Here is a 10902-nt window from a genome sequence, read left to right as displayed (position 1 = left end):
TTCCAGGCAGTGGGAAGGAGGACCTCTCTCAGAGAAGAGAGGTCAGCTTAAACTCCCAGGAGAAGATGTAAGGAGGGGACACCTGCCAGGCCACCTGCTGAGGTGGCCTGGGCCTCCAGGCCTGAACAAGGACCCTCACTTGTGTCCTACTACCCACCCCACTCCCTGTACCCCACCACCCTGGTGGCTCTGGAGATCCGCCCATGTCAGTGAGCTGGAGCACTGTGAAGAGAGGGCAGATAGGGTGCAGGGGCCAGCAGGGTAAAGGCTGCTCCCAAGAACTGCAGCCAGCAGGCCGGCCCAGAATGCTTTTGCTCTTCCCCTTCCTCTTACCGTTGCCCTCTGTGCCCTCTCTGCCATCTGGCATGTGTGGGCTGCAGGCAACAGCTGGCTTCCCTGGAAAGCTATCTGGGGTAGCCCTTGCTTCAAGGGGCCCAGGTCTCATAGGAGCCTGTTTCTGCCTGCTTCTCGCATCTGCTTTCTTCCTCACTGGAGCCTCCCTCAGGAATGTGTGCCCCACGATGTAACTAATGGCCCTGGCCACACCAGGGCTCTGCTTCTCTCAGGTTCAAATCCTTGTCGGGGCACTGCCTGCCAAAGTGCTGTTATTCGCCCTGGTTGGACCAGCTTGGCTAGCATTTCTACCCTGAACCAGTTATTATGGGGTGGGGGTAGGAGAACAGGATCTGGAGGTGGTGGGACCCCTGAAGGCACACGGAGGCTTAGGAGGTGCTCGGTAAATGCATGAATGGCTGGATGAAGGATGGAACACGTGGGCACTCAGCCTCAGATGCTAAGAGGAGATGGACTCCAAAGGCTTATATCCGGGGGGTCCTTGTGCTTGGGGCTGGCGTGGGGGGATCCGGGCCAGGGGACAAGAGGCCAAAGGGGCTTCTGGAGAGTGGTTTCCTCCCTGGGGCACAAAGGCCTGTCCTGGGGGACCAGGGCTCTTTCCACACCCTGTACAGATTCCTGTAATGACCACCCTTGTGTTTACTCCCTTAGTACTAAGCAAAGTTCTTGTTTGGAGGACCCTGGTGGAAGAAGTTTGTTTCTATGTGACCTTGAATATTGTAGGCACATGGGGGTGGATGCCAACTGGCCCCAGTATCTATTCTCTTCTTTCCACGGTCACAGAACTTTCAGTGAGACACGTAACCACTTCTGAGATCACATCCCCACATCCCTGTAGTTTGACGTGGTCACAGGAGAGGTTATGAACCATCTTCTGCCTCCCTCCATCCTGCTGCCTGGAAGGTGGCTGTGGGGATGGGCCATCTTGGACTATGCAGAGATGTTAGAACAATTAGCCAGAGGGAGCCTGTGTCTCTGACACCGTGCAGCCACTGTATTAGCAGAAAGGCTATGCCCAGACTAGTAGTGACAGAAAGACAAACTCCTATATTGTTAACACTATTCTTAGTTTGGGTTTCTGTCCTATAACCTGACTAATACATCAAGGAGGCACCTCCTGGGCTGGATGTCATGGCGGCCAGAGAAGTCTGAGAGAGAGAGACCCCCATGGAGCAGCTCCTTCTCCACCCATCAACAGGATTTGCTTGCGGATCTTTCTAGCCTGACACTACCACCCTTCCACTCCCCACCCCTAACCAATTAGAGTCCCCTTGGCCTTCCTCTCTGTCCCCTTCTGCTTCAAGGACCCTCTTGGCCAAAAGTACATGTCTTACAATGGAATAACTCCCTCCCCTAGCCCGAAGCCCAGGGTACCCCCATGGGTACAAATGCCCCCTGTCACTGCCTCTCCAAGTCTCCCCCCTTCTCCTGTCTTTCCATGCCCACCCCTCCTGCAAGACCACTGAGGAGATGCCTACCACCTCATTTCCAGTTCTCTGTCAGGAACCCTCCTGCCCTCCCTCCCCCACCTGTGCCCTGGTATGCGCCTGGAAGTGCCAAGGATTCCCCATCCCTGAAAGTGCTCAACAGTGAGGCCCATGGGCTAGTCTGCCAGGCCTCTCCAGGCTGCCCTTCCAGAAACTCCCAGCCCCTTCCTGCCTGGCTTCCTGCCCAAACCCTTCCTGGAAACTGGGCCCACCCTGCCCCCAGCCCAGGGCGCCAACATTTCCATGGGGTAATTCAGCCAGCCCTCCCCAGGCAGGGCCCCTCCTTTCGCTTACAATATTGAAAGCTTGGAAAACAACTTAGGGGATGGGAGGGAGAGTCCAGGCTAGCACCCCCTCCTTCTGTGGTCTCCAAAGAGGGTATGAAAGACAAGGGAAGAAAATTGGGGAGTTTTTATATAAATGTCATCCAAAGGGCACCTGGGTGGCTCAGGGATTGAGCATCTGCCTTTGGCTCAGGTCATGATCCCAGGGTCTTGGGATTGAGTCTCACATCTGGCTCCTCGTGGGGAGTCTGCCTCTCCCTTTGCCTGTGTCTCTGCCTCTCTCTGTGTGTCTCTCATGAATAAATAAATAAAATCTTAAAAAAGTCATCTAAAATGAGGAATTAGTGAAGCTTTATTTATACATGAAATGTGAATAGTGTTGCAAAATATGTAAAATAAACAAAGATATTGGGATGCTTGCTCAAAAGTGTTTTACTATTAGGTGCAGGATCCACGGTTTGGTGACTATCAACCTAAGGCTGTTTCTGCTCAGTCCACACCCTGAACCTGTGTCCCTCTGCTGGGAGACATGGTCTTCATGGAAGTAAAACTCTAGGGCCAGACTGGTTATCAAGAGAGGTGGGTGGGGCCGGCAATTGCTGCTGGGGAACTGCCATGTTGTGGTGTGTGTGAGGGGGGTGTTCAGGTCAGGAAAAGGTTGGGCAAGGTCCTGGGAAGATGCCAGAATGACTGGAATGATGGTTCTAGGTATGGAGGATTTTATTTGCTTACTTGATGAGAAAGGGGCCAAGTTATCCCTTGTAAAACAAATGGAACCCTGGCTTGACTTTCATAGTTTATTGTGTTCAACAGGATCACTTCACTGCATTCAACAGAAACTCAACTCAATGCCTTAAGGAAAAAAGATAAATTATTGATTTATGTAATTGAAAACTCTTCCAGTTTCAGGAATGGTTGGCTCCAGGGCTTCTTTCCCAGGAGGCTTTCTCCTTATGATAGCCAGATAGTTCCAGAAGCTTTAGGCTCATCATTAACAAGTTCAACAATTTCAGTGGTATGAGAACTTCCTTTTCCTATGAGTTCCAGGGGAAAAAACCCCAACAGCACAAGGCTGACTGACCTTGTGGTCATATGCCCACCTCTGAACAATCATGTGGATTTGCTATTGGCCAGCCATGGATCACATGATATAGTCTTGGTGCTGATGTGAAGGGTGACATCAGCTGCTCTCCCCCTTTGATAGAGATTCTCCCCCCCCACCCCAAGAGATTCTCCTTGGAAAAGTCTATTCTGCACTCAAGGGGAAATAGAACTGGCTATGTCCCCACATTTACATAGCTGACTATATGGATGTCTGGTTGTTCTAGCATATTTCCAACAACCATGCATTTATTTTTTCTCTAGGAAATCAGGGGGAGGAATATATCCCTCTCAGCCAACAACATGTTTGTGGCAGCAGAGGGGGGGTTTGATGGGGCCTCTGCAGAGAGCTAAGTACAGGACCCAGGCCAGGTATCCATGGCTTGGGTGCTAAGGTGGTGGGGCAGCTTGGTCCTCCCTTGGTGTCCTGGTCCTGGGATCTAGGGTCTGCAGAGGTGAGAAAATGAGTGACAGACAAGCTGTGCAAACCAGTAGGGAGGCTTTCCTATTACTTCGATTTGGGTTCAAATATGAGCTCGGTTACTCTATCATAGGTGACTTTGAGGAAGTGACTTCATCTCTTTGAGCCTTGGTTTTATCCCCTATAAAATGGAGTATTCCCTTCACCCAAGGGGGCTTTGAGGAGTGAGAGAAATGATATATCTATAGTGCAGAGCACAGCCCCAGGCACACAGTAGGGCTGGTGACCAAGGTGATTATTATTGTAGGTTCTGGGCGTTATGAATGTGTGATGGTGGAGTAGAGGGGTCTGGCCAAGTGTGGGGGCTGTCTTGCTCCTGTTGGGTTGGTTTGGGTTATAGCTGTGGCTGGACTGAGTCAACAGGTGGGAGGCCTCTGATGATATGGCTTAAAGGCTCTGAAATTCAAGGCCAAGGGGTAGGAGCTGGCATCAGGAGCTCCTGCCTCGGATTCCTTTCCTGTTGCTGCAAAAAGTCCATCCTCATAAAGCCCCTCAGCATAAGTGGATATGAAAGACTGGTGCTCAACATCTGTGTCACCACCTTCTGGCATCCTTTCCAATACTGTAGAGGTTGGGAAGCAAGAAAAAAACCTTTTCCAAACTCCTTTGCAGCTAGAGCTCTGGGAATGATTGAAATTTCAGCAAATACTCATCTGGCCCCTAAAAATGACCCCTGGGGCAGAGGGTCCACAGGACATTTTCTCAATCAGATCTTTGAGTAATACATTGGTGAGGGGAACATCAGAATTTTGAAAGTAAAGGCTATTCTCTGCAGGATAGTGATGACAGTGGGGGATGTTCCCATTGAAATGAGCTCCCTGCATGGATTGTAGAAATGGCCACAAAAATTCTTCCTGTTGTATCCACAGAAATCTGCAGTTCTTCCCAGGTGGAGTCCGGTTCTCCACATCTTGTATCTGGATACAATATCTCCAATATTTAATCTGCTTTGGACAATGGAACAGTAACAAGGGTGGCCCAAGCCAAAGTTTGAAAAATATTTGCACTCTGGAGCTTGTCTGCCCTTTCCTCCTGCTTTGGAACCTGGCCTCTGGTTAAGAATTCTGGGCTAGGCTGCTGGATGATGAGAGACACGTGGCCCACTTGTCCTTGTCTCTCTGGCCAACAGCCAGCCAATTGCCAGACATGTGAGTGAGGATGTCCTAGGTCATTTGGCTACCAGCTGACTACAGGCACATGAAAGGCTCAGCGAGCCCACTCAGACCACAAGAACTACTCAGCTGATCACAGAATTGTGAGCAAAGTGACAGGTTGGTGTTTAAGCCACTAAGTTTTGGGGAAGTTGACTGATTCAAGGAAGCAGGAGAGTATGGGTGGTGACACCTAACCACCAGAGATAAGGCGGGAAGCTGGGCAAGAGCAATAAGCAGGATGCTTGGCCCACGGAAATCTTCAGTGGTAGCGAAGTGATCATGGTGTCCCTGAACTAAAATACATGGGCAGCTTAGTAGTCCTATTTGATCTGCATGCCTCAAATTCTGATATGTCATATTTTCATTTCTGTTATTCAAATATTTTCTAATTTCCTTTGTAGTTTCTTCTTTGACTCCTGGGTTATTTGCAAGTGTGTTGTTTAGTTAATTACTGACTTCTAATTTAATTCTTTTGTGGGCAGAGGGAATATTTGAATCCTTGTAAATATATTAAGACTTGTATCATGCAGAAAACTGTTTGTTTCGGTGAGTGTTCCATGTGTACTAGGAAAAACTGTGTATTTAGATATCCTTTGTATGGGGATCCTTGGGTGGCTTAGTGGTTTAGCACCTGCCTTTGGCCTGGAGTGTGATCCTGGAGTCCCAGGATCGAGTCCCACATCGGGCTCCCTGCATGGAGCCTGCTTCTCCCTCTGCCTGTGTCTCTGCCTCAGTGTGTGTGTGTGTGTGTGTGTGTGTGTGTGTGTGTGTGTGTCTCATGAATAAATAAGTAAAATCCTAAAAAAATAGATATCCTTTTGTATAATGTTCTAAAAATGTTAATTAGGTCAATTTGGTAATGTCATTCAAGTCTTTTATATAAGGAGGTGTAATGTTTTTGGCCTTGCAGGCTGTACCATCCCTGTTGCAACTACTCGACTTTGCCATCATAGCAAAGCAGTCATCAACCGTATGTAAATAAATGTGCATGGCTATATTCCAAGAAAACTTTATTTACAAAAACAAGACTGATCTGTTTGCTGACCTCTGCTCCATATCCTTACTGATTTTCTGTCTACTTTGTTCTATCAGTTATTGAGAGAAATGTGTTGAAATCTCCAACCGTAACCATGGATTTGTCTATTTCTCCTTTTAGCTCATCAGTTTTTGCTTCATGTATTTTGAAGCTATGTATTGACATTTAGGATTTTTAGGTATCAATTAACCCCTTTGTCATTATGAAGGGCTCTTTTAAATTTCTTGTGATAGTCCTTGTTCTGAAATCTACTTTATGTGATATTAATATTACCACCCACCCAGCTTTTTATTTTTATTTTTATTTTTATTTATTTATGATAGTCACAGAGAGAGAGAGAGAGAGAGAGAGAGAGGCAGAGACACAGGCAGAGGGAGAAGCAGGTTCCATGCACCAGGAGCCCAACGTGGGATTCGATCCCGGGTCTCCAGGATCGTGCCCTGGGCCAAAGGCAGGCGCTAAACCTCTGCGCCACCCAGGGATCCCCCCACCCAGCTTTTTAAAAAAGTGTGTGTGAGTGTTTGTGTGTGTGTGTGTGTGTATTTCCATTTTTTTACTTTTCATCTATTGGTAAACTTTATATATATATTTTAAAGATTTTGTTTATTTATTCATGAGAGACACAGAGAGAAACATAGAGGGAGAAGCAGGCTTCTTATTGAGCCTGATGTGAGACTCAATCCTGGGACCTCCAGATCATGACCTGAGCCAAAGGCAGATGCTCAACCACTGAGCCAACAGGCACCCCAGTAGCCTTTATTTTTAAAGTGAGTTTCTTGTAAAGGCCTTAGGTCTTGTGTTTTTATCCAATCTGACAATCTGCCTTCTAATTAGAATGTTAAACATTTACACTTAATATGATTATTGACATGGCTGAATTTAGTCTAACATATTTTAGTTGATTTCTGTCTCATCTGTTCTTCATTCACTTATCTTCTTCTGCTTTCTTTTCTTTTGCAGTGTCTAATGTGCTATTAATCCTATTTAGGGTATTGTTCATTTGTGGAAGTTTGATTTTAGTCTTTTTTTAAAAAAATTTTATTTATTTGTTTATTTGAGAGAGAGAACATGAGCAGGGGAAGGGGCAGAGGGAGGGAGGGAGAGAGAGAGAGAGGGAGAGAATCTTCAAGCAGAGTCGGAGCTGGGTGCAAAGCTTGATGCGGGGCTTGATCTCACAACTGTGAGATCATGACCTAAGCTGAAATCAAGAGTCAGGAGCATCTAGGTAGCTCAGTTGGTTAAGTGTCTGCCTTCAGCTCAGGTCATGATCTCAGGGTCCTGGGATGGAGCCCTGCATCTGGCTCCCTTGCTAGTGGGGAGTCTACCTCTCCCTCTCTTTCTGCTTCTCCTCCCTGCTTATGTGCATATATGCTCTCTCTCTCTCAAATAAATTTTTAAAAACCCAGAAATTAAAAGTGAGATGCTTAACTGACTGTGCCACCCAGGAGTCCTGACTTTGGCCCTTTTTATATCAATTTCTATCTTCATCATGTTCATGTTCTCCTCTCCCTTCTTGAATATATTATGTTTATAGTAGTTAACTATTATAAATATCCTATTAATACCATTGTATAACCATTTTGTCACCTGTTTTATTTCTGGGTCTGTTTTTATTGATTACTTTTTCTCCTTTATTTATTTATTTTTTACTTCTTTGTGTGCCTGCTAATTTTTGTTTGGATGACAGGCATTGTAAATATTATGTTCTTGATTGCTTGATTTTATTTGTTTTGTATTTCTTTAAATATTTTTGGGCCTTGTTCTGGGATGGAATTTAGTTCTTTTGAGGCATGCTTTTAAGCTTTGTTAAGCTCAGGACAGACTTTAAGGCTAATTAGGCTCCATTACTGAGTTGGGAGAACTTTCCACTCTGGATGGTGGGAACACAATCTGTGTATATGTGTAGGATTAGGAGAAAAATAATGGTCTGAATAGAAGAACAGAAATAAGAAAAAATGATATTCCAGTTATCTATGGCTGGGTAACAACCTATCCTAAAATATAGTAATGTGAAACAACTCTTCTACTATGCTAACGGATGCTACGGGACATCCATTTGGACATTTGGACAAGCACAGTGGGTCCTTTATGCTTCCGACTATCTAGACCCTCAGTTGGGATGACTTGAATGGCTGGGGGTAACTTGGACAACTTCAGGGCTAGAACAGTTGGGATTGGAGGATCCATTTCCCAGAGGGTCTTTTCATTCATGCATCTTGCACCTGGGCTGGAAGGACTGAAGTATGGGCTCAGGTATGATTGTCTGCTAGATCATCTACATGTGGCCTCTCCAGTGTGGCAGAGGGATAGTTGAACTTCTTAGGATGGTTGGACTTCTTACATGGTGGCTCAGAGCTCTGGGACCAAGGGTTTCAGCAATAAGGTGGAAAGCTGCATAACCTTGTATGAACTAGCACTGAAGGCTCTATAGTATCATTTGTACCATATGCTATTAATAGAACTGGTCAAAAGCCCTCCCATTTTCTTTTTTTAAAAGATTTTATTTATTTATTCTTGAGAGACACAGAAAGAGAGAGGCAGAGATATATGTAGAGAAAAAAGCAGGCTGCATTCAGGGAGCCCAACGTGGGACTTGATCCTGGAACTCTAGAATCATGCCCTGAGCCAAAGGCAGAAGCTTAACCACTGAGCCGCCCAGGTGTTCCAAAAGCCTTCCCATTTTCATAGGGAAAGGGTTTGGGGGGAAAGGGTCAGAGAATGTGCACTCATATTTTTTAAAACCACCACAAATGTTATCTTGGACCAGAGGTAGAGATGGATGATTAACAGTGTTAGATGATGCTGTATGAATAGGTAGATTGAGGGAAGAAGAACAAATTGTTGAATTCATCACCATGGTAATTCTCTCAAGGGTTAATAAGGCAATGGGAAGTGGGAGAGCCAAAATAGCCAGTGTCGACTGCAGGAATGCTGCACATAGACTTCCTAAAGTAGGTAGACCAGCAGAATAGAGACCTGCAACAAATACCTTTTAGGAACTTCTGGAAAGAGTTGTCTGCACTTCTGTCTTCCACTTCTTTACTACCTGCTTACTCCCTGAACCTTAGAAATCTGGCTTCTGCCTCCACCATCACTGAGACTTCTCTGGGAAGAACCTCTATCATTTGCTTGGGCCTTCTGACATGTGGATTCCTTCCTTTTCCTTTGATTTTTTTCTATCCCTTGTGCTCTCCCATACAAGAAATAGAAAAGTGTCTTCCAAGGATCTTCTCTTGTTCCTCTTCTCTTTTGACTTCTTATCCACTCTCATGGTTTCGTTCTCACTTCTTTGTTGATAACTTTCAAACCTCTCTTTCCCCACCAAGCTTCTCTCTTGCACTTTAGACCTCAGTATGGCATTGCCTCCTGGACATTAGAATGTCACACAGGCATTTTAAATTCAGAATATCCAATATTGAATTCATTATCTCCACTTTTCATCATATGGTTCCTCTTCCAGGATCCCTGTCTCTGTGAAGGAGCCCACCAAACGTGAAATTGCTAGATCTAGAAACCTTTATATTGTCCTGATCTCTTCCTTCTTCTCACAGCCAATCAACCAATCAATGGATTTTATTGATCCTACCTCCTACATGATTCTTCCACTCACATCTTCCTCTTCATCTTCACTGTTAACCACTGCAGTTTGAATTTCTATCAATGGTTGATTATATTTTTCCAGACCAACGCTTCCTCTGAGAATAAGTAGAAAATATGAGCTAAATATCTAAAAACCATATCTCTGAAGAGTTACCATAGCAATGAGGGATTGTGGAATTAAAATATGGGTGAGAAGGGACACCCAGGGAAGTCTATCTGGTATTTGGCTCCATTTCCTTCTCAAGGCAATTATTGAATCTCCCAGAGGCTGAGGCCAGAGGCCAGACTTATTTTGGGGCAAGTAGTTAAATTCTTTACTACACATTGTTTCCTTCAAAGAAGACTGCTTTTGATTGGATCAATATGTGGAGCAATTATGCCCCAAGGCATTAATGAAAACAGTAAAACAACCCCAATTAGTGAAGCTTAACAGCTGGATAGAGAAAGAAACAATCAAGATGAGATCTGCCCAAATCATTTTTATCCCAGGGTGACTGCAGGCATACTCAAGGCTGCAACCTCTGAGGAGCAACATCAGAGGCTTCACACTGCAGAATGGTAGTGAGAGATGACTTCACTAATATACCCAGCCTAACACTAAAACAAACAAACAAATGAATAACAATATCAAATCTGGTATAGGAGACCAGTGCCAGAGAAACCAGTATCCAGAATTGCTGTAATATATCACCTAAAATGTCAAGTTTCCAACAAAAAATTATGAGTTATGCAAAGAAACAAGAAAGTATGCCCCATACACCAGGAAAAAGGAAGGCAACAGGAACTACCTGTGAAAGTCATCAGACTTGGATTTAACAAAGATTTCAAAGTGGCCATTATAAATATGTTCATGAGATTAAAGAAAACCATGATTAAAGAAATAAAGAAAAGTATAATGATAATATTGCATTAAGTAGAGGCTATCAATAAAGAGAAATAATTTTTAAAAAATAAATGAAAATTCTGGAGTAAAAGAGTAAAATTCCAGAGAAAAGGATGAAAGATGAAAAAATTCATCTAGAAGAATTCAATAGTAGATTTGAACTTGCAGAAGAAAGAATTAGTGAACATGAAGATAGATTGATAGATATAATGTGATCTAATGGGGAGAAAAAAGAATGAAGAAAAATAAACAGAGCCTGAGAGAATCCATGTAAGCACACAAACATGCATTTAATGGGAGTACCAGGGATGCCTTGGTGGCTCAGTGGTTGAGCGTCTGCCTTAGGCTCAGGGCATGATCCCAGGGTCCTGGGATTAAGTCCTGCATTGCGCTCCATGTAAGGAGCCTGCTTCTCCCTCTGCCTGTGTCTCTGCCTCTCTCTCTGTGTGTCTCTCAACAATAAATAAATAAAATCTTAAAAATAATGGTAGTACCAGAGGGCAGAGGAGAGAAAAAAGAGCA

At 44.7% G+C, this 10902-nt stretch overlaps 1 protein-coding gene across 2 annotated transcripts in view; it reads left to right on the top strand.

Annotated features, from left to right (window-relative positions):
- Positions 1-4901: 4901 nt before the first annotated feature.
- The window catches only part of GATA2 (GATA binding protein 2), a 71705-nt gene continuing 65704 nt past the window's right edge, over positions 4902-10902 (top strand). The window contains exon 1 of one of the 2 annotated variants that reach the window (XM_055344238.1): positions 4902-4978. The gene's annotated coding sequence lies outside the window, so the exon portion shown is untranslated. Of the gene's footprint in view, positions 4979-5808; positions 5832-10902 lie in introns of those variants that run through there. The other variant, XM_055344241.1, reaches the window with a different exon arrangement.

This window comes from Nyctereutes procyonoides, unplaced genomic scaffold (genome assembly GCF_905146905.1).
Source record: "Nyctereutes procyonoides isolate TBG_1078 unplaced genomic scaffold, NYPRO_anot_genome, whole genome shotgun sequence".
In the NCBI taxonomy this organism is placed as follows: domain Eukaryota; kingdom Metazoa; phylum Chordata; class Mammalia; order Carnivora; family Canidae; genus Nyctereutes; species Nyctereutes procyonoides.
The sequence above is the reverse complement of the archived record's forward strand: the minus strand, read 5'-3'. Positions and strand labels throughout refer to the sequence as shown.